The sequence below is a fragment of the Bufo bufo genome, chromosome 1 (genome assembly GCF_905171765.1).
Source record: "Bufo bufo chromosome 1, aBufBuf1.1, whole genome shotgun sequence".
NCBI classification, from domain to species: Eukaryota; Metazoa; Chordata; class Amphibia; order Anura; family Bufonidae; genus Bufo; species Bufo bufo.
Window position 1 is genome coordinate 494,580,800 of NC_053389.1, and position 26,641 is coordinate 494,607,440.

The window sequence follows — 26,641 nt, forward strand, 5'->3', positions numbered from 1 at the left end:
CTGTAACTCCACCTTGCATATGCTTTATAGGCTGCTCCAGCAGAAACATGGCGTTAACGACTACCTGTATGAACTCTGCAGCAGGACAGGTTCTGGGGAGCTTGGTTTCTTTTCACCGTGCCAGATCACCAAACTGATCAGTCACAGCCAGGGCACCATCAGTGACATCGTACCTTACACCTTCTTCTGGAGCGTGCTTTGCATCATGTCATTGATCAAACCGTCGAGGAGCAGGAACTGGAAAATAAGGAAGTCGCAATTCTGAATGAATTCCCAGGGGGGTGCTACTCCATCTGAGACAAGTCAGCAGGAGTCTGAAGAGGAGTCAGAGGAGGATGGTGGCTGCGGGGAGGAGGAGCAAGAACAGCAGGTTTTGAGGGGGACTTTAAACTTTTCGGAGATCACTGGTGATGTCAGTGGCAGGGGGGAGGAGAACGAGGATGACATTATCCTCGGCAATGAGCAGGAGCCAGGGCACTCCACCGCTTCCAATTTAGTGCAAATGGAGGTCTTCATGCTCCAGTGTTTCAGGAGGGATCCCAGTATAAAAAGCATAAAGGGCAAGGACCAGTACTGGGTGGCAACGTACTTAGACCCCCGGTACAAACACAAAATGGCGGACATGTTACCAGCATCACAGAGGGCTAGCAGAATGCAGCATTTTTAGGCCTTTCTATAACAGATGCTGCATTCTGCTTTTGCGGGCGCTGGCAGAGGAATTTCCACCCACAGCTAACCAGGTGCAGCTACCAATCCTACCGCTCCTAAAAGAAGAGGACGGTTTGAAGATGTGTTGGTCACTCCGGATATGAGATCGTTCTTGCAGCCAGCCCATGGAGAGCCGCACTCCGGGTCCAGCCTCAGGTTACGCCTAGACCGACAGGTGTCCGACTACATCTGGTTAATCGCCGATGTGGAAGCTCTGAGAAACGAGGAACCCCTGGACTACTGGGTGTGCAGGCTTGACCTGTGGAGAGAGCTGGCACAATTTGCCATGGAACTTTTTGCTTGCCCCTCGTCGAGTGTCCTGTCTGAAAGATCGTTCAGCGCTGCAGGGGGGAATGTGACCAATAAGCGCACTCGCCTTGCTCACGACATTGTGGACTACCTCACATTTCTAAAAATGAATGAGGCATGGATCTCGGAGGAATTCCACACCTGTGACAACCACGTGGTATTGAATTTCCTCATGCCAGCCCACACATATCCGTCACCACATAGAACAAAGATTGGTTTTGTCTTATGTATATTCAGCAGCATAAAAGGCCTTTTCTGTCAGGTGAATGCCTAATTTTTGGGGCCTGTACTGGCCTACATTAAAATTGTTATCCACTGACCATCTAATATACCTCCAGCCACATAATCACTTGTTCTTTTCTGTCTGGTGAATGCCTAATGTTTGGGGCCTATACTCCACTTGCCGGCAGTAAAATGGTTATCCACTGACCGCCTAATATACCTCCAGCCACATAATCACTTGTTCTTTTCTGTCCAGTGAATGCCTAATGTTTGGGGCCTGTATGCCACTGACCTGCAGTAAAATTGTTATCCACTGACCGCCTAATATACCCCCAGCCGAATATGCGCTTGTTCTTTTCTGTCCGGTGAATGCCTAATGTTTGGGGCCTATACTCCATTGGCCTGCAGTAAAATTGTTATCCACTGACCGCCTAATATACCTCCAGCCACATAATCACTTGTTCTTTTCTGTCGGGTGAATGCCTAATGTTTGGGGCCTATACTACACTGGCCTGCAGTAAAATTGCTATCCACTGACCGCCTAATATACCTCCAGCAACATAATTGCTTGTTCTTTTCTGTCCGGTGAATGCCTAATGTTTGGGGCCACTCAGTGCTGATAGCTGCAGCCTCAGTCATGGAGGCTAGCAGCAGCTGATCTGTTTGTTTGTCTCTTTTACCCACAACTTGTGCTCCTGACGAGCCAGAGCATGGCGAAACGCGTCGAGCAATTAGTGGGGGCAGACTTATATGTTTTTTGATGGTTGCTTGAATGGCGTTTACATGGCAGTAGTGGTCTGCGGTTTTTCAGCCCTCTGCCATATGTGAACAGTTGCACTCAAGCTTCCTCTTGCTCACACCCAGGTAGCTAGTGTCCCTTGTTTCGTGCTCTAAGGGCTGACAATCAGACATCTGGTTCATACCTATGACAGGTGTTCTTGATACATGTCGGATCCTAAGGGTAGATGTTTATCAATGGATTAGTCAAACATTAAATCTAGTCCAGGGCCATCTAAACTGGGCGAGTGAGCTGAGCACCTTGTCTGTGCCACGGTGCACAATTTGGGTTGTGCATAGATTACCATAGCCTAGGCATGGTTATGTAATCAACCATAGTGCACCTGAAGTGGATCTCTTAGTGACCGTCTCCACACCTGAGTGATATCGCGGACCGTGGTCTTGTTACCTCGATCCGCCACAGGAATTGCGGATACACTCTGGTCACTTTGATTTTTTATATAGTTAGTAGGTTTCCTTTCCTCTACAATTTTGTATATTTAATAAAGTATTAGTTTTATCTAATCCTCATAGCGTTCCTAACTACAGTGATATTATTTTCCTATACTACACTGGCCTGCAGTAAAATTGTTATCCACTGACCGCCTAATATACCTCCAGCAACATAATCACTTGTTCTTTTCAGTCAGGTAAATGCATCATTTTTGGGGCCTGTACTCCACTGGGCTGCAGTAAAATTGTTATGCACTGACCGTCTAATATACCTCCAGCCACATAATCACTTGTTCTTTTCTGTCCGGTGAATGCCTAATGTTTGGGGCCTGTACTTCACTGGTCTACAGTAAAATTGTTATGCATTGACCGTCTAATATACCTCCAGCCACATAATAACTTGTTCTTTTCTGTCAGGTTAATGCATAATTTTTGGGGCCTGTACTCCACTGGCCTACAGTAAAATTGCTATGCACTGACCGTCTAATATACCTCCAGCCACATAATCACTTGATCTTTTCTGTCAGGTGAATGCCTAATTTTTGGGGCCTGTACTCCCGTGGCCTAAAATAAAATCTTTCTAGGCTCCAGCAGGGCACATTTTTGAGAGTTTCCCGTTAAGACGCCAAAAAATTGGCCCTGATTAAAAATACATATTTTTGTGGAAATTTTTGCCATTGATCCCCCTCTCGTATGTCACTGTCCATGTTGTTGGACTATTTGTGCACTTCTAGTAATTATTTGGTGGCTGAAAATATGACCTGAAGCTTTTTCAGGTTCGCCTTCTATTAAAGTGAATGGGGCCCTCCGCGAACTCGCTGTTCGTGAACATTTGATTGTGAACACAGGTTCGCGAAACGTCCCAGCCGATGTTCGCCCATCACTGTATATACACTGCTCAAAAAAATAAAGGGAACACAAAAATAACACATCCTAGATCTGAGTTAATTAAATATTCTTCTGAAATACTTTGTTCTTTACATAGTTGAATGTGCTGACAACAAAATCACACAAAAATAAAAAAATGGAAATCAAATTTTTCAACCCATGGAGGTCTGGATTTGGAGTCACACTCAAAATTAAAGTGGAAAAACACACTACAGGCTGATCCAACTTTAATGTAATGTCCTTAAAACAAGTCAAAATGAGGCTCAGTAGTGTGTGTGGCCTCCACGTGCCTGTATGACCTCCCTACAACGCCTGTGCATGCTCCTGATGAGGTGGCGGATGGTCTCCTGAGGGATCTCCTCCCAGACTTGGACTAAAGCATCTGCCAACTCCTGGACAGTCTGTGGTGCAACGTGATGTTGGTGGATAGAGCGAGACATGATGTCCCAGATGTGCTCAATTGGATTCAGGTCTGGGGAACGGGCGGGCCAGTCCATAGCATCAATGCCTTCGTCTTGCAGGAACTGCTGACACACTCCAGCCACATGAGGTCTAGCATTGTCTTGCATTAGGAGGAACCCAGGGCCAACCGCACCAGCATATGGTCTCACAACGGGTCTGAGGATCTCATCTCGGTACCTAATGGCAGTCAGGCTACCTCTGGCGAGCACATGGAGGGCTGTGCGGCCCTCCAAAGAAATGCCACCCCACACCATTACTGACCCAATGCCAAACCGGTCATGCTGGAGGATTTTGCAGGCAGCAGAACGTTCTCCACGGCGTCTCCAGACTCTGTCACGTCTGTCACATGTGCTTAGTGTGAACCTGCTTTCATCTGTGAAGAGCACAGGGCGCCAGTGGCGAATTTGCCAATCTTGGTGTTCTCTGGCAAATGCCAAACGTCTTGCACGGTGTTGGGCTGTAAGCACAACCCCCACCTGTGGATGTCGGGCCCTCATATCACCCTCATGGAGTCTGTTTCTGACCGTTTGAGCAGACACATGCACATTTGTGGCCTGCTGGAGGTCATTTTGCAGGGCTCTGGCAGTGCTCCTCCTGTTCTTCCTTGCACAAAGGTGGAGGTAGCGGTCCTGCTGCTGGGTTGTTGCCCTCCTACGGCCTCCTCCACGTCTCCTGATGTACTGGCCTGTCTCCTGGTAGCGCCTCCATGCTCTGGACACTACGCTGACAGACACAGCAAACCTTCTTGCCACAGCTAGCATTGATGTGCCATCCTGGATAAGCTGCACTACCTGAGCCACTTGTGTGGGTTGTAGACTCCGTCTCATGCTACCACTAGAGTGAAAGCACCGCCAGCATTCAAAAGTGACCAAAACATCAGCCAGGAAGCATAGGAACTGAGAAGTGGCCTGTGGCACAACCTGCAGAACCACTCCTTTATTGGGGGTGTCTTGCTAATTGCCTATAATTTCCACCTGTTGTCTATCCCATTTGCACAACAGCATGTGAAATTGATTGTCACTTAGTGTTGCTTCCTAAGTGGACAGTTTGATTTCACAGAAGTGTGATTGACTTGGAGTTACATTGTGTTGTTTAAGTGTTCCCTTTATTTTTTTGAGCAGTGTATATATATATATATATATATATATATATCATACAAAGTAAAGTAAGTAACAGTAGAGATGGCCTTGCGTTTCGCCCGGCAGTCGTTTTGTGGCGATATTTGCTCATTCGCGATTCGCCGAACATGCAAGCATATGGCGATATTCGCACGTGCCATATTTTTTTGCATAGTGCCGAACTTTGACTTATGACACATCCATCAGGTGGGACAGTACAGCCAATTGAGATGTTTCAGCACATGGACATACCCCCTACCCTATAAATAAACCCGATCTGGCAGCCATTTTACATTCAGTTTTTTGCCAGTGTAGGGGGAGGTTGCTGTGTGGAGCAGGGACAGAAAGTTAGGGACACCAAAGACTAGCTAATAGGGCCACAAAAATCCTTTTAGGCTCAATTCACACCTGAGCGTTCTGAAACGAGCGCTCTGTATGCGCGATTGTACGGGCGTTTACAAGCGCGCATACAGAGACAAGTGTGCACACAGTGTCGCGCGTTCCCGAAAGTCTATGTACGGGAACGCGCGACAAGCGCCCAAAAAAACGCTACCGAACTTGTGTGAGCGTCGGGCGTTTTACAGCGCGATCGTACGCGCTGTAAAACGCCCAGGTGAGAACCATTCCCATAGGGAAGCATTGGTTTCTCCTTGTTGAGCGTTTTACAGCGCGTAGGAACGCGCTGTAAAACGCTCAGGTGTGAATTGAGCCTTAAGGACTGGCATAGGTGTGCTTTTGATAGGTGTGACATACTGAGGGGTGTGATATACTTCTAACATAGAAAGTATATTATAGTGCATTTGTATTGTGCAGCAGTTGTCTGCGGTTCTGCTGAGATACCGCAGCTAGATAGAGGGACATACGCTATTGGAATAACTAATTGCAACTGGTGGGATATACCTGGTTCTTTCCAAAAAGAAACTGATTGAGGGGTGTGATATACCTATAATATACCTTCTAACATAGAAAGTATATTATATAGAGGTGGGACGACGAATCCGTCAAATCCACAAATCCCTTGAATCTTGTTGGATTCGTGGACCCGAATCCCCACGTAATTTAGTAAAATTCAAATCCGACGAATTCCGCAACGCAATATGGCGATTTGGCTGACCCAAAAATGGTGTGATTAGTTTACCTAATAATACCTTGCCGCCGCCATGCTACACAGCGCGGTGGGCGGGTGTATCAACAGAGGGAGGAGTGGCTGGGGGACGGCATCTGGATTAGGAATGACAGCGGGGACCGGTGCAGTCCCTGTATTCTAATCTTATCTAACCTGTAGGCATTATTAAGATATAATAATCATTTGTAATCCAGCTGTATTACTTGCAACTAAGTTCCGGAGGAGGGAGGAGGCAGGCACTCACTACGTCATGCACCTGCGCCGCCCACTTTATGAATGAAGCAGGCGGCGCAGGCGCGTGACGTACTGAGTGACGTGTCGCCCGCTCGTCCTCCCGGCCTGCCTCCTGCCTGCCTCCTCCCTCCTCTCTGCTATGGAACTTAGTTGTAAGTAATACAGCTGGATTACAAATGATTATTATATTTTAACAATGCCTACAGGTTAGATAAGATTATACAACAGTGAGCGGGACCGGTGCAATAGAATACAGGGACTGCACCGATCCCCACTGTCATTCCCAATCCAGATGCCAGCCCCCAGCCCCCGTATTGGGGGTCATTCACACTGCAAGGACACTGTTATGGGGGGGATCTGTGGGTGGCACAAAGCATAAGATGCTATATATGTGTCATCCACAGATCCCCCATCACAGTACCATCCACAGATCCCCATAACAGTGCCATCCAGAGATCCCCCATAACAGTGCAATCCAGAGATCCCCATAACAGTGCCATCCAGAGATCCTCCATAACAGTGCCATCCACAGATCCCCCCATAACAGTGCCATCCACAGATATCCCCATAACAGTGCCATCCACAGATCCCCCCATAACAGTGCCATCCACAGATCCCCCCATAGCAGTGTCAGCCACAGATTCCCCCCCCCCCCATATGTGTTTGGATCACTTTGTTTCTTACACCGTTCACACAATTCTTATGTACAGGATTCGTATGATTCGAGATTCGAAAGATTCAATATATTCAAGAACCTTTTCGAAAAAAATTGGATTAGTCCCACCTCTAATATTATAGTGCATTTGTATTGTGCAGAAGTTGTGTGCGGTTCTGCTGAGATACCGCAGTTAGATAGAGGGACAAACTCTATTTGAAGTAACTAATTGCAACTGGTGTGATATACCTATTGTCCCAAAAAATATATACTGTAACTGATAGAGGGGTGTGATATATCTATAATATACCTTCTAACATAGAAAGTATATTATAGTGCATTTGAATTGCGCAGCAGTTGTGTGCGGTTCTGCTGAGATACCGCAGCTATACAGAGGGACAAACGCTATTGGAATAACTAATTGCAACTGGTGTGATATACCTGTTGTCCCCCAAAAAGAAACTGATTGAAGGGTGTGATATACCTATAATATACCGTCTAACATAGAAAGTATATTATAGTGCATTTGTATTGTGCAGCAGTTGTGTTCGCTTCTGCAGAGATACCGCAGCTATATAGAGGGACATACACTATTGCAATAACTAATTGCAACTGGTGTGATATGCTTGTTGCCCCCCAAAAAACTTAAGGGGTGCGATATACCTGCTTCCACAAAATACTCATTGAGGGGTGTGATACACCAGCTTCCACAAAATATTGATTGAAGGGTGTTATACACCGGCTTCTAACGAATAAAGATTGAGGCCTGCGATACACCAGCTTCCACCAAATATTGATTAAGGGGTTTGCTATACCAGCTAACAGAAAATACTCATTATTCGGTTCTATATACCTGCTTCCACAAAATACTGATAAAGGGGATTGATATACCCGCTTCCACAAAATATTGAATGAGGCCTGTGATACAACAGCTTCCCACAAATATTGATTAAGGTGTTTTATTTACCAGCTTCCAGCAAATACTCATTATTTGGTTCTATATACCTGTTTCCACAAGATACTGATACAGGGTATTGATATACCGGCTTCTACCAAATATTGATTGAGGTCTGTGATACACCAGCTTCCACCAAATTTTGATTGAGGGGTTTGATTTACCAGCTTCCAGCAAATACTCATTATTGTTTTTTTTTATACGTGTTTCCACAAAATACTGATAGAGGGTATTGATATACCGGCTTCCACCAAATATTAATTGAGGCCTGCGATACACCAGCTTTCACCAAATATTGATTAAGGGGTTTGATTTACCAGCTAACAGCAAATACTCATTATTGGGTTCTAGATACCTGTTTCCACAAAATACTGTTAGAGGGGATTTATATACCAGCTTCCAGCAAATACTCATTATTGGTTTCTATATACCTGTTCCCACAAAATACTGATACAGGGTATTGATATACCAGCTTCCACCAAATATTGATTGAAGCCTGCTATACACCAGCTTCCACCAAATATTGATTAAGGGGTTTAATTTACCAGCTAACAGAAAATACTAATTGTTTGGTTTTAGATACCTGTTTCCACAGAATACTGATAGAGGGTATTGATATACCGGCTTCTACCAAATATTGATTGAGGCCTGCGATACACTGGCTTCCACCAAATATTGATTAAGGGGTTTGATATACCGGCATCCAGCAAATACTCATTTTTGGGTTCTATATACCTGTTTCCACAAAATACTGATACAGGGTATTGATATATCGGCTTACACAAAATATTGATTGAGGCCTGCGATATACCGGCTTCCACCAAATATTTATTAAGGGGTTTGATTTACCGGCTTCCAGCAAATACTCATTATTGGGTTCTATATACCTGTTTCCACAAAATACTGATAGAGGGTATTGATATACCGGCTTCCATAAAAATATTGATTGAGGCCTGCGATACACCAGTTTCCCACAAATATTGATTAAGGGGTTTGATTTACCGGCTTCCAGCAAATACTCATTATTGGGTTCTATATACCTGTTTCCACTAAATACTGATAGAGGGTATTGGTATACCGGCTTCCACCAAATATTGATTGAGGCCTGTGATACACCGGCTTCCACCAAATATTTATTAAGGGGTTTGATTTACCGGCTTCCAGCAAATACTCATTATTGGGTTCTATATACCTGTTTCCACAAAATACTGATAGAGGGGATTGATATATCGGCTTCCACAAAATATTGATTGAGGCCTGCGATATACCTGCTTCCAAATATTCTGCTCTTCTATAGGAACTGTCACAGGGTCATTTTGAAAATGACAGGCAGAGGAAGACACCACCACCACCATAACCCCTCCACTCGAGTCAGAGGAATTATTTTCCCATCCATTCCCAGACCTTACCGAAGCACAGCCATTCTTGGCATCGTATGAGGAAGCAATGGCCGCCACCCAGTGGTCTGACGACAGTACCCAGATCAGCCCAAGGAGTGTGGTCCCCACTGTTGCTGCATATACGCCGAGATCTCTAATGTCAGTGGTGGTGAAGTGCACAGGAGGCAAAAAGCAGACTGCAAATATATCTGCAGCGAGTCATCCACCAGTGTGGGCTTTTTTTTACCGTGTCCGCTACTGACAATAGTGTTGCCATCTTCAGCCTGTGTTGTCAACGCATAAATCGCAGTAAGTCCAACACTCACCTAGGGACGACCGCCTTAAGAAGGCACCTGGCCTCCCAACACCGAGCCCAGTGGAAGCAACGCCGTCAGAATCCACAAAGCCACACTCCCAGCGCTCCACGTCCTGCCTCTTCTCCTTCTCTTCTTTCCTCCCATTTGTCCTCCACTGTACCTTCCACCGTGCCATCATCGCGTTCATCTGGCAAAAGGCAGGCTTCCGTGGCCCAAATGTTCGAACGTAAAAAGTTGATGACGCTGGATAACCCTCTTGCCCAACGGCTGACTGCCAGCTTGTCGGAACTGCTTGACGGCCAACTACTGCCATATAAACTGGTGGACTCAGAGTCCTTTAGAAAATTTGTGGCCATTGGCACACTGCAATTGAAGGTCCCCAGAAGGAAATATTTCTTCCAGAAGGGCATCCCAGAGCTATATGGCCATGTTCAGCGGCAAGTGAATGTATCTCTGGCACACAGTGTCGGTGCCAAGATACATCTGACCACAGACACGTGGTCTAGCAAACACGGGAAAGGAAGGTACATAACTTTTACTGCCCACTGGATGAACTTTCTGACGGCTGTCAAGCATGTAGTCCTTGGCACCCGTGTGGATTTGGTGTTACCGCCATGGATTGCATGCAGGCCGGCCTCTTCTTCTCCTCCTCCTACTCCATCCTCCGTCTTCTCCTCAGCTGACTCTTCCTTTTCCACTGCTACCGCCTCTTCCGTTGCACCCCCCCAGCTCCCCAGAACCTATTCAACATGCCAGGTGAGACGTTGCCATGCTGTGCTGCGGCTGTTGTGCCTGGAAGCCAAGAGCCACACCGGTCCTGCACTCCTCTCAACTCTGCGGTCACAGGCCGATCAGTGGCTAATCCAGCTTAATTTGACAGTTGGTAAAGTGGTGTGCGACAATGGTGCCAATCTGTTGAGTGCGCTGAAACAGGGCAAAATGACACCCGTGCCGTGCATGGCACACGTCCTGAACTTAGTTTTTCAGTGATTCGTTGCCAAATACCCAGGGTTCCAGGATGTCTTGCGGCAGGCCAGGAAAATCTCTGGCCATTTTAGAAGATCTTATACTGCCATGGCTCGCCTTGCTGACGTTTAGCAGCGACTCCACTTGCCCATCAAACGTCTGATTTGTGACTACCCGACACGCTGGAACTCCACCTTGTATATGCTTGATAGGCTGCTCCAGCAGAAACATGCCGTAATGACTACCTGTATAAACTCTGCAGCAGGACAGGTTCTTGGGATCTTGTTTTTTTTCCACTGCACCAGTGGCTGCTCATGCGCGATGCATGCCGACTTCTGCGGCCATTTGATGAGATCACCAAACTGGTCAGTCGCAGCCAGGGTGCGATCAGTGACATTGTACCTTACGCCTTCTTTCTGGAACGTGCATTACGTCATGTCATTCGAGGAGCAGAAAGATGAGGAAGTCACAATGCTAAATGAATTCCCGGGAGGGGGGGGCTACTCCATCTGAGACAAGTCAGCAGGAGACTGAAGATGAGTCAGAGGAGGATGGTGACTGGGGGGAGGAGGAGGAGCAAGAAGAGCAGGCTTTAACCTTTTCGAGGATCCATGGTGTTGTCCGTGGCTGGGGGGAGGAGACCGAGGACGACATTATCCTGGGCAATGAGCAGGAGCCAGGCCTCTCTACTGCTTACAATAGTGCAAATGGGGGCCTTTATGCTCCAGTTTTTGAAGAGGGACCTCCATATAAAAAGCATAAAGGGCAAGGACCAGTACTGGGTGGCAACGTACTTAGACCCCTGGTACAAACACAAAATGGCGGACATGTTACCAGCATCACAGAGGGCTGTCAGAATGCAGCATTTCACGGCCTTGCTTCGAGATGCTGCATTCTGTTGTTGTGGGCGCTGGCAGGGGAATTTTCGCCCACAGAGAAACAGTTGCGGGTATCAATCCTACAGCGTATGCAAGAAGAGGACGGATATGAGATCATTCTTGCAGCCAACCCATCGACAGCAGCCCTCCGGATCCAGCCTCAGGGAATGCCTAGATCGACAGGTGTCCGACTACATAAGGTTAACGGCCAATGTGGACTCTGTGAAAAGCGAGGAACCCCTTGACTACTGGGTGTGCAGGCTTGACCTGTAGCCAGAGCTGGCATAATTTGCCATGGAACTCTTGGCTTGCCCCTCGTCGAGGGTCCTGTCCGAACGGACGTTTAACGCAGCAGGGGGGATTGTGACCGATAAGCGCACTCGCTTAGCTCACGACAGTGTGGACTACCTTACATTTCTAAAATTAATGAGGCATGGATCTACGAGGAATTCAACACCTGTGACGACCACGTTTAATTGAATTTCCTCATGCCAGCCCACACATATCCACCACGACCCAGAACAAATAATGTTCCCTGTGTTATGTAAATACAGCGGCATAAAAGGCCTTTTCTGTCCGTTGAATGCCTAATGTTTGGGGCCACGGAGGATTACAACACCTTTGATGACCATGTGTTATCAAAATTCAACTATTATCATTTGGGTTTTTTTCAAGAGGGGGATTTCGGTAGCCATGTTTTTAATCCAATTTTATATTTTTTGTTCTTTTAAACGTATGTTTTTGACATGTATTTGTACTGGCCTGCAATAAAATTGATATCCAATGACCATCTAATATACCTCCAGCCACATAATCACTTGTTCTTTTCTGTACGTTGAATAAATAATTTTTGTGGCCTGTACTCCACTTGCCAGAAGTAAAATTGTTATCAAATGAACATCTCATATACCTCCAGTCTCATAATCACTTGGTGTTTTCTGTACGGTAAATGCCTAATGTTTGGTCCTGTACTCCCCTTACCTGCAGTAAAATTGATATCCAATGACCGTCTAATATACTTTCAACCACATAATCACTTGATCTTCTCTGTACAGTGAATGCCTAATTGTTGTGCTTCAGAGGAATTCAACACCTGTTATGACCACGTGTAATGGAATTTCACCTATTATTATTTGGGGTTTATTCAAGAGGGGGGGATTTTGTTAGCCATGTTTTTAATACAATTTTATATTTTTAGTTCTTTTAAACATATGTATTTGACATGTATTTGTACTAGCCTGCAGTAAAATTGCTATCCAATGACCATCTAATATACCTCCAGCCACAAAATCACTTGTTCTTTTCTGTCCATTGAATGAATAATTTTGGGGGCCTGTAGTCCACTGGCCTGCAGTAAAATTGATATCTATTGACCTTCTAATTTTACCTCCAGCCACATAATCACTTGATCTTCTCTGTACAGTGAATGCCTAATTGTTGTGGCTTCAGAGGAATTCAACACCTGTTATGACCACGTGTAATGGAATTTCACCTATTATTATTTGGGGTTTATTCAAGGGGGGGGGATTTTGTTAGCCATGTTTTTAATCCAATTTTATATTTTTAGTTCTTTTAAACATATGTATTTGACATGTATTTGTACTGGCCTGCAGTAAAATTGTTATCCAATGAGCATCTAATATACCTCCAGCCACAAAATCACTTGTTCTTTTCTGTCCATTGAATGAATAATTTTTGGGGCCTGTACTCCATTGGCCTGCATTAAAATTGTTATCCAATGACCGTCTAATATACCTCCAGCCACATTATCAATTGTTCTTTTCTGTACGGTGGATGAATAATTTTTGGGGCATGTAGTCCACAGGCCTGCACTAAAATGGATATCCATTGACCATCTAATATACCTCCAGCCACATAATCACTTGATGTTTTCTGTACGGTAAATGCATAATGTTTGGGGCCTGTACTCCACTGGCCTGCATTAAAATTTATTTTCAATGACCGTCTAATATACCTCCAGCCACATAATCACTTGATGTATTTTGTCCGGTGAATGAATAATTTTTGGGGCCTGTAGCCCACTGGCCTGCAGTAAAATTGATATCCATTGACCATCTAATATACCTCCAGCCACATAATCACTTGATCTTTTATGTACGGTGAACGCATAATTTTTGGGGCCTGTAATCTAACTGGCCAACAGTAAAATTGTTATACGGTGACCGCCTAATCTACCTCCAGTCACATTATTAATTGTTCTTCTCTGTACGGTGAATGAATAATTTTTGTGGCCTGTAGTCCACTGGCTTGCAGTAAAATTTATATCCATTGACCGTCTAATATGCTTCCAGCCACATAATCACTTGATGTTTTCTTTCCAGTAAATGCCTAATGTTTGGGGCCTGTACTCCCGTGGTCTAAAATAAAAAAAGATTTAGGCTCCAGCATGGCAAATTTTTGCCAGTTTCCCTCTAAGTTGCATAAAAATGGCCCCTGATTAAAATACATATTTTTTTGTGGGAATTTTTGCCATTGATTCCCCTCTGGTATGTCACTGTCCATGTTGTGGGGCGATTTGTGCACTTCTAGTAAGTATTTGGTGGCTGCAAATATGACCTGAAGGTTTTTCAGGTTTGCCTGCCATTAAAGTGAATGGGGGCCCGCCGTGAACAAATGGGTGAGTTCCAATAGACCAGTGCCCAACATGTCTCTCATCCGATGCCCATATGATAAAAAGAGAGGTGATGGCTGCAAGGAGTGTTGGGCGCGAATATTCGAATCATGAATTTTAATCGCGAATATCGCCACTTTGAGAATTCGCGAAGATTTAGAATATAATGCTATATATTCGTATTATCGAATATTCTATAATTTTTATTCATCAGTTTCCTCCCTTCTTGCTTGTGGGCCAATAAGAAGGCTGCAATGTCTTTGTCTAAGCTTAGCAACATCCATAGCAACCAATAGGAAAGTTGCCTGCCCCTTACTATATAAGAACCTCCCCTGCAGCCATTTTCTGTAGTTTTATGGAGTTCTGAGAGAGACAGCAGTGTCATTGCTGTGCTCTGTGTTTTAGTGTTTAATTACATTAGATAGTTAGTTAATTAGCTTATATATATAATAAAGATAGTTAGTGGAAGATAGTCAGTGTAGGTTAGATCGTGATATAGTGTAGCTGTTAGGTAGTATGACAATACTAGGGTGTTAGGTAGTGTGACAATACTTAGTGCACCAATCAGTAATATGTAATCAGCACTGCTAAAATGTGAAGTCGCACGTATTGCGGAAAAATATGCACATCATTAATTGTCGATTTGCGCAATCGAGAATATATTGGAGCACTCTATCTGCATATAAAGCTATTGAAATGCTCTGCCATGCCAACCATTTTCTCGAGTCTCAGGAAACTTCTAGCAGCTTGAAAAATGTAGCAACAGTGACCCATTCCTGTATTGTGCGCAAAACGCGCATATTACATTGCCGATTTTATCAATAAAGAAAATAATCGTGAATTCTCTAATTTTTGAATATATGATGAATATTCGTCCAAATATTCGCGAAATATCGCAAATTCGAATATTGTCCCTGCTGCTCATCACTAGTAGCAAGATATATTTTTACTAGGGTTGAGCGAACCCGAACTGTAAAGTACTGATTCGTACCAAACTTTAGGATTTTTGGACCCCGAACCCGAACTTTTTCGAAAAAGTTCAGGTTCGGGGTTCTGCGCTTTCTTGGCGCTTTTTGAAAGGCTGCACAGCAGCCAATCAACAAGCGGTTAACTGTCTGACCTTAGAAGCCTTCACAGCCATGCCTACTAATGGCATGGCTGTGATTGGCCAGTGCAGCATGTGACCCAGCCTCTATATAAGCTTGAGTCATGTAGCGCTGCATGTCACTCTGCTGTTACAAGTGTAGGGAGAGGATGCTGCTGGACTTGTGATTTCAGGGAGAGAATAGGAGAGAATCTAACTCAGCGATCTACAGAGAAATAGTTGTGTGGGTGAAGGACACAATAGTTTTACCCTGCCCTGAGGCCATTGACCAAAAAAAATATAACTTTTATAATTCTGTTAGTTAGGTGGGTGGCGGCGGCGACATTGCAAATCACAATTTTTTGGGCAAACTACAACATCTGGATTAGTCAGTGTGCAATTTAAGGTAGAAATATACCCATCATTTTCTGGGGTTTTAAAAACACACAATTTTTTTCAAAAAACAGTATTTTCCAGATCTGCAAATGTTAAATTCAAGTTTAATATATACAGCTTTCATATTCTGTTACAAAAAAAAAGATTTTTTTGGCAATCTACAACATCTGTATTAGGGTCCATTCACACGTCCGTTTTTTCTTTCCTGATCTGTTCCGTTTTTTCTGGAACAGATCTGGACCAGATCTGGACCCATTCATTTTCAATGGGTCCTGGAAAAAAACGGACAGCACAATGTGTTTCCGTTGTTCCGTTCCGCATGTCCGTTTAAATATAAAACATGTCCTATTCTTTTCCTGAAAAATCGGATCCTGGTACAATACAAAGTCAATGGATCCGCAAAAAACGGAAGACATACGGATGTCATTCCGTATGTCATCCGTTTTATACGGAATCCGTTCCTGCAAATTACATTTAAATTATTATTATTTTTTTTCAAGAAATCCAAACAACTTTATTTGCTTATTGAAATTTATACATGTTTCCGTTTTTTGCGGATCCGCAAAAAACGGATGACATATGGATGACATACGGAAACATTTTCTGGAACAACGGATCCCAAAAAACGGACAGAAAATCGGATTATAGAAAAATACTGACGTGTGAATGTAGCCTTAGTCAGTGTGCAATTTAAGCTAGAAATACACCCATCATTTTCTGTGGTTTGAAAAACACACTTTAAAAAAAAAAATTTATTTTCCAGATCTGCAAGTGTTAAATTCAAGTTTAATATATACAGCTTTCATATTCTTTTACCAAAAAAAGACTTTTTTGGCAATCTACAACATCTGCATTAGGGTCCATTCACACGTCCGTTTTTTCTTTCCTGATCTGTTCCGTTTTTTCTGGAACAGATCTGGACCAGATCTGGACCCATTCATTTTCAATGGGTCCTGGAAAAAAACGGACAGCACAATGTGTTTCCGTTGTTCCGTTCCGCATGTCCGTTTAAATATAAAACATGTCCTATTCTTTTCCTGAAAAATCGGATCCTGGTACAATACAAAGTCAATGGATCCGCAAAAAACGGAAGACATACGGATGTCATTCCGTATGTCATCCGTTTTATACGGAATCCGTTCCTGCAAATTACATTTAAATTATTATTATTTTTTTTCAAGAAATCCAAACAACTTTATTTGCTTATTGAAATTTATACATGTTTCCGTTTTTTGCGGATCCGCAAAAAACGGATGACATACGGAAACATTTTCAGGAACAACGGATCCGCAAAAAACGGACAGAAAATCGGATTATAGAAAAATACTGACGTGTGAATGTAGCCTTAGTCAGTGTGCAATTTAAGCTAGAAATACACCCATAATTTTCTGTGGTTTGAAAAACACACTTTAAAAAAAAAAATGTATTTTCCAGATCTGCAAGTGTTAAATTCAAGTTTAATATATACAGCTTTCATATTCTTTTACCAAAAAAAGACTTTTTTGGCAATCTACAACATCTGCATTAGTCAGTGTGCAATTTAAGCTTGAAATACACCCATCATTTTCTGTGGTTCGAAAAACACACTTTTTTTTATTCAAAAAACTGTATTTTCCTGTTCTGCAAGTGTTAAATTCAAGTTTAATATACACTGCGTGCAGAATTATTAGGCAAATGAGTATTTTGACCACATCATCCTCTTTATGCATGTTGTCTTACTCCAAGCTGTATAGGCTCGAAAGCCTACTACCAATTAAGCATATTAGGTGATGTGCATCTCTGTAATGAGAAGGGGTGTGGTCTAATGACATCAACACCCTATATTAGGTGTGCATAATTATTAGGCAACTTCCTTTCCTTTGGCAAAATGGGTCAAAAGAAGGACTTGACAGGCTCAGAAAAGTCAAAAATAGTGAGATATCTTGCAGAGGGATGCAGCACTCTTAAAATTGTAAAGCTTCTGAAGCGTGATCATCGAACAATCAAGCGTTTCATTCAAAATAGTCAACAGGGTCGCAAGAAGCGTGTGGAAAAACCAAGGCGCAAAATAACTGCCCATGAACTGAGAAAAGTCAAGCATGCAGCTGCCAAGATGCCACTTGCCACCAGTTTGGCCATATTTCAGAGCTGCAACATCACTGGAGTGCCCAAAAGCACAAGGTGTGCAATACTCAGAGACATGGCCAAGGTAAGAAAGGCTGAAAGACGACCACCACTGAACAAGACACACAAGCTGAAACGTCAAGACTGGGCCAAGAAATATCTCAAGACTGATTTTTCTAAGGTTTTATGGACTGATGAAATGAGAGTGAGTCTTGATGGGCCAGATGGATGGGCCCGTGGCTGGATTGGTAAAGGGCAGAGAGCTCCAGTCCGACTCAGACGCCAGCAAGGTGGAGGTGGAGTACTGGTTTGGGCTGGTATCATCAAAGATGAGCTTGTGGGGCCTTTTCGGGTTGAGGATGGAGTCAAGCTCAACTCCCAGTCCTACTGCCAGTTTCTGGAAGACACCTTCTTCAAGCAGTGGTACAGGAAGAAGTCTGCATCCTTCAAGAAAAACATGATTTTCATGCAGGACAATGCTCCATCACACGCGTCCAAGTACTCCACAGCGTGGCTGGCAAGAAAAGGTATAAAAGAAGAAAATCTAATGACATGGCCTCCTTGTTCACCTGATCTGAACCCCATTGAGAACCTGTGGTCCATCATCAAATGTGAGATTTACAAGGAGGGAAAACAGTACACCTCTCTGAACAGTGTCTGGGAGGCTGTGGTTGCTGCTGCACGCAATGTTGATGGTGAACAGATCAAAACACTGACAGAATCCATGGATGGCAGGCTTTTGAGTGTCCTTGCAAAGAAAGGTGGCTATATTGGTCACTGATTTGTTTTTGTTTTGTTTTTGAATGTCAGAAATGTATATTTGTGAATGTTGAGATGTTATATTGGTTTCACGGGTAAAAATAAATAATTGAAATGGGTATATATTTGTTTTTTGTTAAGTTGCCTAATAATTATGCACAGTAATAGTCGCCTGCACACACAGATATCCCCCTAAAATAGCTAAAACTAAAAACAAACTAAAAACTACTTCCAAAAATATTCAGCTTTGATATTAATGAGTTTTTTGGGTTCATTGAGAACATTGTTGTTGTTCAATAATAAAATTAATCCTCAAAAATACAACTTGCCTAATAATTCTGCACTCCCTGTATACATCTTTCATATTTCTGTTACAAAAAAAACAAATTTTTGGCAATCTACAACATCTTGATTAGTCAGTGCGCAATTTATGATAAAAAATACACCCATCATTTTCGGTGGTTTGAAAAACACACTTTTTTTTTTTCAAAAAACTGTATTTTCCAGATCTGCAAGTGTTAAATTCAAGTTTAATATATACAGCTTCCATATTCTGTTACCAAAAAAATTCTTTTTTGGCAATCTACAACATCTGTATTAGTCAGTGTGCAATTTAAGCTAGAATTACACCCATCATTTTCTGTTGTTTGAAAAACACACTTTTTTTCTTCAAAAAACTGTATTTTCCTGTTCTGCAAGTGTTAAATTTAAGTTTAATATATACAGCTTTCATATTCTTTTACCAAAAAAATACTTTTTTGGCAATCTACAACATCTGCATTAGTCAGTGTGCAATTTTAGCTTGAAATACAACCATCATTTTCTGTGGTTTGAAAAACACACTTTTTTTTTCAAAAAACAGTATTTTCCAGATCTGCAAGTGTTAAATTCAAGTTTAATATATACAGCTTTCATATTCTGTTACCAAAAAAATACTTTTTTGGCAATCTACAAGATCTTGATTAGTCAGTGTGCAATTTAAGCTAGAAATACACCCATCATTTTCTGTGGTTAGAAAAAAACACAGTTTTTTTCTTCAAAAAACTGTATTTTCCTGTTCTGCAAGTGTTAAATTCAAGTTTAATATATACATCTTTCATATTTCTGTTACCAAAAAAATACTTTTTTGGCAATCTACAACATATTGATTAGTCAGTGTGCAATTTAAGCTAGAAATACACCCATCATTTTCTGGGGTTTGAAAAACACACCTTTTTTTTTTACAAAAAACACTATTTTATGGCCTTGCAGCATCAGCACGTGTGAAATTATACTGCTGTCAAATTCAGTTGTTAAACAAACACTAGTTGGCAGCCTTTGTGAGATACACCCTTAATACATTTGGGTTACATTCAGAGATTTTAAATATCGCCATTTGGTGCACCAATATTGAATTCAGGCCTACACTGGTTCAGGCCCTGTGAGATACACCCGCCACATACAGGTGTTTGATTCAGGGATTTGAAATACAGCCATTTGAAATATAACCATTTTGGGCAAAGAAATATTTACTTCAGGCCTACACTGGTTCATGCCCTGTGAGATACACCCTCTACATACAGGGGTTTGATTCAGGGATTTAAAATACAGCCATTTGAAATACAGCCATTTTGTGCAAAGAAATACACTGCGTGCAGAATTATTAGGCAAATGAGTATTTTGACCACATCATCCTCTTTATGCATGTTGTCTTACTCCAAGCTGTATAGGCTCGAAAGCCTACTACCAATTAAGCATATTAGGTGATGTGCATCTCTGTAATGAGAAGGGGTGTGGTCTAATGACATCAACACCCTATATTAGGTGTGCATAATTATTAGGCAACTTCCTTTCCTTTGGCAAAATGGGTCAAAAGAAGGACTTGACAGGCTCAGAAAAGTCAAAAATAGTGAGATATCTTGCAGAGGGATGCAGCACTCTTAAAATTGCAAAGCTTCTGAAGCGTGATCATCGAACAATCAAGCGTTTCATTCAAAATAGTCAACAGGGTCGCAAGAAGCGTGTGGAAAAACCAAGGCGCAAAATAACTGCCCATGAACTGAGAAAAGTCAAGCGTGCAGCTGCCAAGATGCCACTTGCCACCAGTTTGGCCATATTTCAGAGCTGCAACATCACTGGAGTGCCCAAAAGCACAAGGTGTGCAATACTCAGAGACATGGCCAAGGTAAGAAAGGCTGAAAGACGACCACCACTGAACAAGACACACAAGCTGAAACGTCAAGACTGGGCCAAGAAATATCAAGACTGATTTTTCTAAGGTTTTATGGACTGATGAAAGGAGAGTGAGTCTTGATGGGCCAGATGGATGGGCCCGTGGCTGGATTGGTAAAGGGCAGAGAGCTCCTGTCCGACTCAGACGCCAGCAAGGTGGAGGTGGAGTACTGGTTTGGGCTGGTATCATCAAAGATGAGCTTGTGGGGCCTTTTCGGGTTGAGGATGGAGTCAAGCTCAACTCCCAGTCCTACTGCCAGTTTCTGGAAGACACCTTCTTCAAGCAGTGGTACAGGAAGAAGTCTGCATCCTTCAAGAAAAACATGATTTTCATGCAGGACAATGCTCCATCACACGCGTCCAAGTACTCCACAGCGTGGCTGGCAAGAAAGGGTATAAAAGAAGAAAATCTAATGACATGGCCTCCTTGTTCACCTGATCTGAACCCCATTGAGAACCTGTGGTCCATCATCAAATGTGAGATATACAAGGAGGGAAAACAGTACACCTCTCTGAACAGTGTCTGGGAGGCTGTGGTTGCTGCTGCACGCAATGTTGATGGTGAACAGATCAAAACACTGACAGAATCCATGGATGGCAGGCTTTTGAGTGTCCTTGCAAAGAAAGGTGGCTATATTGGTCACTGATTTGTTTTTGTTTTGTTTTTTAATGTCAGAAATGTATATTTGGGAATGTTGAGATGTTATATTGGTTTCACTGGTAAAAATAAATAATTTAAATGGGTATATATTTGTTTTTTGTTAAGTTGCCTAATAATTATGCACAGTAATAGTCACCTGCACACACAGATATCCCCCTAAAATAGCTAAAACTAAAAACAAACTAAAAACTACTTCCAAAAATATTCAGCTTTGATATTAATGAGTTTTTTGGGTTCATTGAGAACATAGTTGTTGTTCAATAATAAAATTAATCCTCAAAAATACAACTTGCCTAATAATTCTGCACTCCCTGTATTTACTGGTTCAGACTGTGTGAGATACCCCCTCTACATAGAGGGGTTTTAATCAGGCATTCGAAATACAGCCATTTGAAATACAGCCATTTGAAATACAGCCATTTTGGGCAAAGAAATATTTACTTCAGGCCTAAACTGGTTCAGATTCAGACCGTGTGAGATACCCCCTCTACATACAGGGTTTTGAATTAGGCATTTGAAATACAGCCATTTGAAATACAGCCATTTTGGGCAAAGAAATATTGAATTCAGGCCTACACTGGTTCAGACCGTGTGAGATACTCCCTCTACATACAGGGGTTTGATTCAGGGATTTGAAATACAGCCATTTGAAATACAGCCATTTTGGGCAAAGAAATTTTTACTTCAGGCCTACACTGGTTCAGACCGTGTGAGATACTCCCTTTACATACAGGAATTTGATTCAGGGATTTCAAATACAGCCATTTGAAATACAGCCATTTTGTGCAAATAAATATTTAATTTAGGCCTACACTGGTTCATGCCCTGTGAGATACTCCCTCTACATACAGGGGTTTGATTCAGGCATTTGAAATACAGCCATTTGAAATACAGTTATTTTGGGCAAAGAAATATTTACTTCAGGCCTACACTGGTTCAGACCCTGTGAGATACTCCCTCTACATACAGGGGTTTGATTCAGGGATTTGAAATACTGCCATTTGAAATACAGCCATTTTGTGCAAAGAAATATTTACTTCAGGCCTTATACTGGTTCAGACCGTGTGAGATACACCCTCTACATACAGGGGTTTTAATCAGGCATTCGAAATACAGCCATTTGAAATACAGCCATTTGAAATACAGCCATTTTGGGCAAAGAAATATTGAATTCAGGCCTACACTGGTTCAGATCGTGTGAGATACTCCCTCTACATACAGGGGTTTGATTCAGGGATTTGAAATACAGCCATTTGAAATACAGCCATTTTGGGCAAAGAAATATTTACTTTAGGACTACACTGGTTCAGACCGTGTGAGATACCCCCTCTACATACAGGGGATTGAATCAGGCATTGGAAATACAGCCTGTTGAAATACAGCCATTTTGGGCAAAGAAATATTTACTTCAGGCCTAAACTGGTTCAGACCGTGTGAGATACCCCCTCTACATACAGGGTTTTGAATTAGGCATTTGAAATACAGCCATTTGAAATATAGTCATTTTGGGCAAAGAAATATTGAATTCAGGCCTACTGCTATATTCAGTACCACCGCTATATCTAGTAGGCTGGTAAAAAAAGAAAATTGTAATTTACATTTTAGGGTGAAATTCACAAATTTTTGTGTGTATAGTACCACTGCTATACCTAGTGGACCGGTAAAAATAAAAAATAAAAATTGTTCGTTACATTTTCTGGTGAAATAAACAAATTTTTGGGTGTATAGTACCACTGCTATACCTAGTAGACAGGTTAAACAAAAAAAAAAATTGTCAGTTATATATTCTGGTGAAATTCACCAATTTTGGGGTATGATGTACCACTCCTGTATGACCCCCAGACGAAGGCACGCCGAAACGCGCGTTGGGGTAGCGTCATCCTGGGAGACATAGCACACAGTCTTTTTTGGTGAGTCTCTGTTCTTTCTCACCTACACGGCATCTGACTCAGAATATCTTACACCTGGTCTCTACTGTGGTTTGTTTTCCATTTTATTCATGTTGCACTTGCAACACAGACCCTGCTGTAGTAGATCTTTTGCCATGTAGGTTTATTCATTATTTTTTGATTTTTTGACTGTTGACTCACCTTGTATTTAGGTTATTTTTTGGTCATTGGTTGGTCATTGCACCATATACAGTCAGGTCCATAAATATTGGGACATAAACACAATTCTAACATTTTTGGCTCTATACACCACCACAATGGATTTGAAATGAAACGAACAAGATGTGCTTTACCTGCAGACTGTCAGCTTTAATTTGAGGGTATTTACACCCAAATCAGGTGAACTACAACAGTTTGCATATGTGCCTCCCACTTGTTAAGGGACCAAAAGTAATGGGACATAATAATAATCATAAATCAGACTTTCACTTTTTAATACTTGGTTGCAAATCCTTTGCAGTCAATTACAACCTGATGTCTGGAACGCATAGACATCACCAGACGCTGGGTTTCATCCCTGGTGATGCTCTGCCAGGCCTCTACTGCAACTATCTTCAGTTCCTGCTTGTTCTTGGGGCATTTTCCCTTCAGTTTTATCTTCAGCAAGTGAAATGCATGCTCAATCGGATTCAGGTCAGGTGATTGACTTGGCCATTGCATAACATTCCACTTATTTCCCTTAAAAAACTCTTTGGTTGCTTTTGCAGTATGCTTTGGGTCATTGTCCATCTGAACTGTGAAGCTCCGTCCAATGAGTTCTGAAGCATTTGGCTGAATATGAGCAGATAATATTGCCCGAAACACTTCAGAATTCATCCTGCTGCTTTTGTCAGCAGTCACATCATCAATAAATACAAGAGAAGCAGTTCCATTGGCAGCCATACATGCCCACGCCATGACACTACCACCACCATGCATCACTGATGAGGTGGTATGCTTCGGGTCATGAGCAGTTCCTTTCCTTCTCCATACTCTTCTCTTCCCATCACTCTGGTACAAGTTGATCTTGGTCTCATCTGTCCATAGGATGTTGTTCCAGAACTGTGAAGGCTTTTTTAGATATCGTTTGACAAACTCTAATCTGGCCTTCCTGTTTTTGAGGCTCACCAATGGTTTACATCTTGTGGTGAACCCTCTGTATTCACTCTGCTGAAGTATTCTCTTGAATGTTGACTTTGACACACATACACCTACCTCCTGGAGAGTGTTCTTGATCTGGCCAACTGTTGTGAAGGGGGTTTTCTTTACCCGGGAAATAATTTTTCGGTCATCCACCACAGTTGTTTTCCGTGGTCGTCCGGGTCTTTTGGTGTTGCTGAGCTCACCGATGCGTTCCTTCTTTTTAAGAATGTTCCAAACTGTTGTTTTGGCCACACCTAATGTTTTTGCTATCTCTCTGATGGGTTTGTTTTGTTTTTTCAGCCTAATGATGGCTTGCTTCACTGATAGTGACCGCTCTTTGGATCTCATCTTGAGAGTTGACAGCAACAGATTCCAAATGCAAATAGCAGACTTGGAATGAACTCTGGACCTTTTATCTGCTCATTGTATTTGGGATAATGAGGGAATAACACACACCTGGCTATGGAACAGCTGAGAAGCCAATTGTCCCATTACTTTTTGTCCCTTAACAAGTGGGAGGCACATATGCAAACTGTTGTAATTCCTACAAAAATACCCTCAAATTAATACTGGCAGTCTGCAGACAAAGCACATCTTGTTCGTTTTATTTCAAATCCATTGTGGTGGTGTATAGAGCCAAAAATGTTAGAATTGTGTCGATGTCCCAATATTTATGGACCTGACTGTATACTCCACTCCATTGATCATCATTTTTTACCATCGATACGTGTGCTACCCCAGGGTGGCGCTCTTTTTCTGCTCCCATTCACTTTTTAATGGCATGTCATGTATTCCTTTCTTTATATATATATATTTTTTAATCATGTTATAATAAAATATATTCTTACTATTGGTACTATGAGCTCCGTTCTCTTGTTTTTTTGCCTGTTTCACTCGGGAGCTAGTACCGAGTCACAACTACGGGTGTCCTTTGTGGCTACATTGGGTGTGAACTGTTTTCCATTTTCCCATTTGGACACCTATGGTCTTTTTAGTTTTTCTAAGCACTCCTATACCTAGTAGACCGAAAAAAAATAAAAAAATTATCAGTTACATTTTTGGGTGAAATTCACCAATTTTTGGGTGTAATATACCCCTCCTCTACCTAGTTGACAGCTTAATAAATTTCAATAATTTTTCTGTTACATTCTTGGGGTGACATTATATACAATTTTAGGTGACATTCAGTTTATAACATACAAAACAAGAATATTGTGCTATAGAACATATTTTATATGAAAATAGATATAATAAAATTTGTAAAAGGTTTTGTGTGGATTTGCTAATTTTTTTATGCAATTATGAAAAAAATGGCTGTGCCAAGCCAGTATTCAATCATTTCGCGCCCATCTACATAGAATTTTGCAGAACTTTGGGCTCAGAAATGAACATTTGATTAATGAAATGTCACAAACCGCAGTTGTTTTAATTACCTGTAAATTGATTGAAGTTATTTTTCATTTTGATAATAATTGGTGTGATAATTAATTTAATAAATGACTGAGGTGTTGCTATCTGTGAGGTGTTGCTATCTCTATTTTAATTTGGGTACCTTGCATTTTAAAGAAACTTTTCAAAGCTGTTTTTCTTCTTTAGAAAACATTTAGCTTTTAAGGATTTGTATGAGATCCCAAGTGTGTTATTGTTCCCTCCTATGAAGGTTATTCCTGCTGAAAGAACACTCTGCTTATAGAAACATTTTTCTCTAGTCCCCATGGTGTTTTTATGGAGACAATTCACTACATCCTGAATTTACTGTTTTGTAGTACAGTACATTTTTGTTCGCAAAATGCACATATTGTATCCTTGTGAGAATGCTCAATTATCTACTTGAACGAAACTCTAACAATTTTGATTACTTACTGTATCTCATTTTAGTGTTTTTTAGGTAATGTTGACATTTAAAATATTCTCACAATTTAATTCATTTTTCCATTTACAGATACTTAAATTATCGTAATCATAATTCTAAGTAAAACAAAGTAGACGGATATACTTGACTATGGAATTACATGTAATGGATTTAGGGTAATTGACATAACTGAGCAGGTATTTTTTATACTCACAGTAGAATAGGCATCAAAATTCCATTATACAAAAAAAGTTTCAAGTTATTAGTATTTGTATATACATAATATTTGACAGTATCTAAAAAGATAATAATTTGGAAATTATATTGCATTATCAATAGACGTGATTATGAAAGTATTTGATCTCTCATAGACAATTTACTATACATAGACTGGTTATGGAGGTGAAAAAAAAAAACTAACAAAA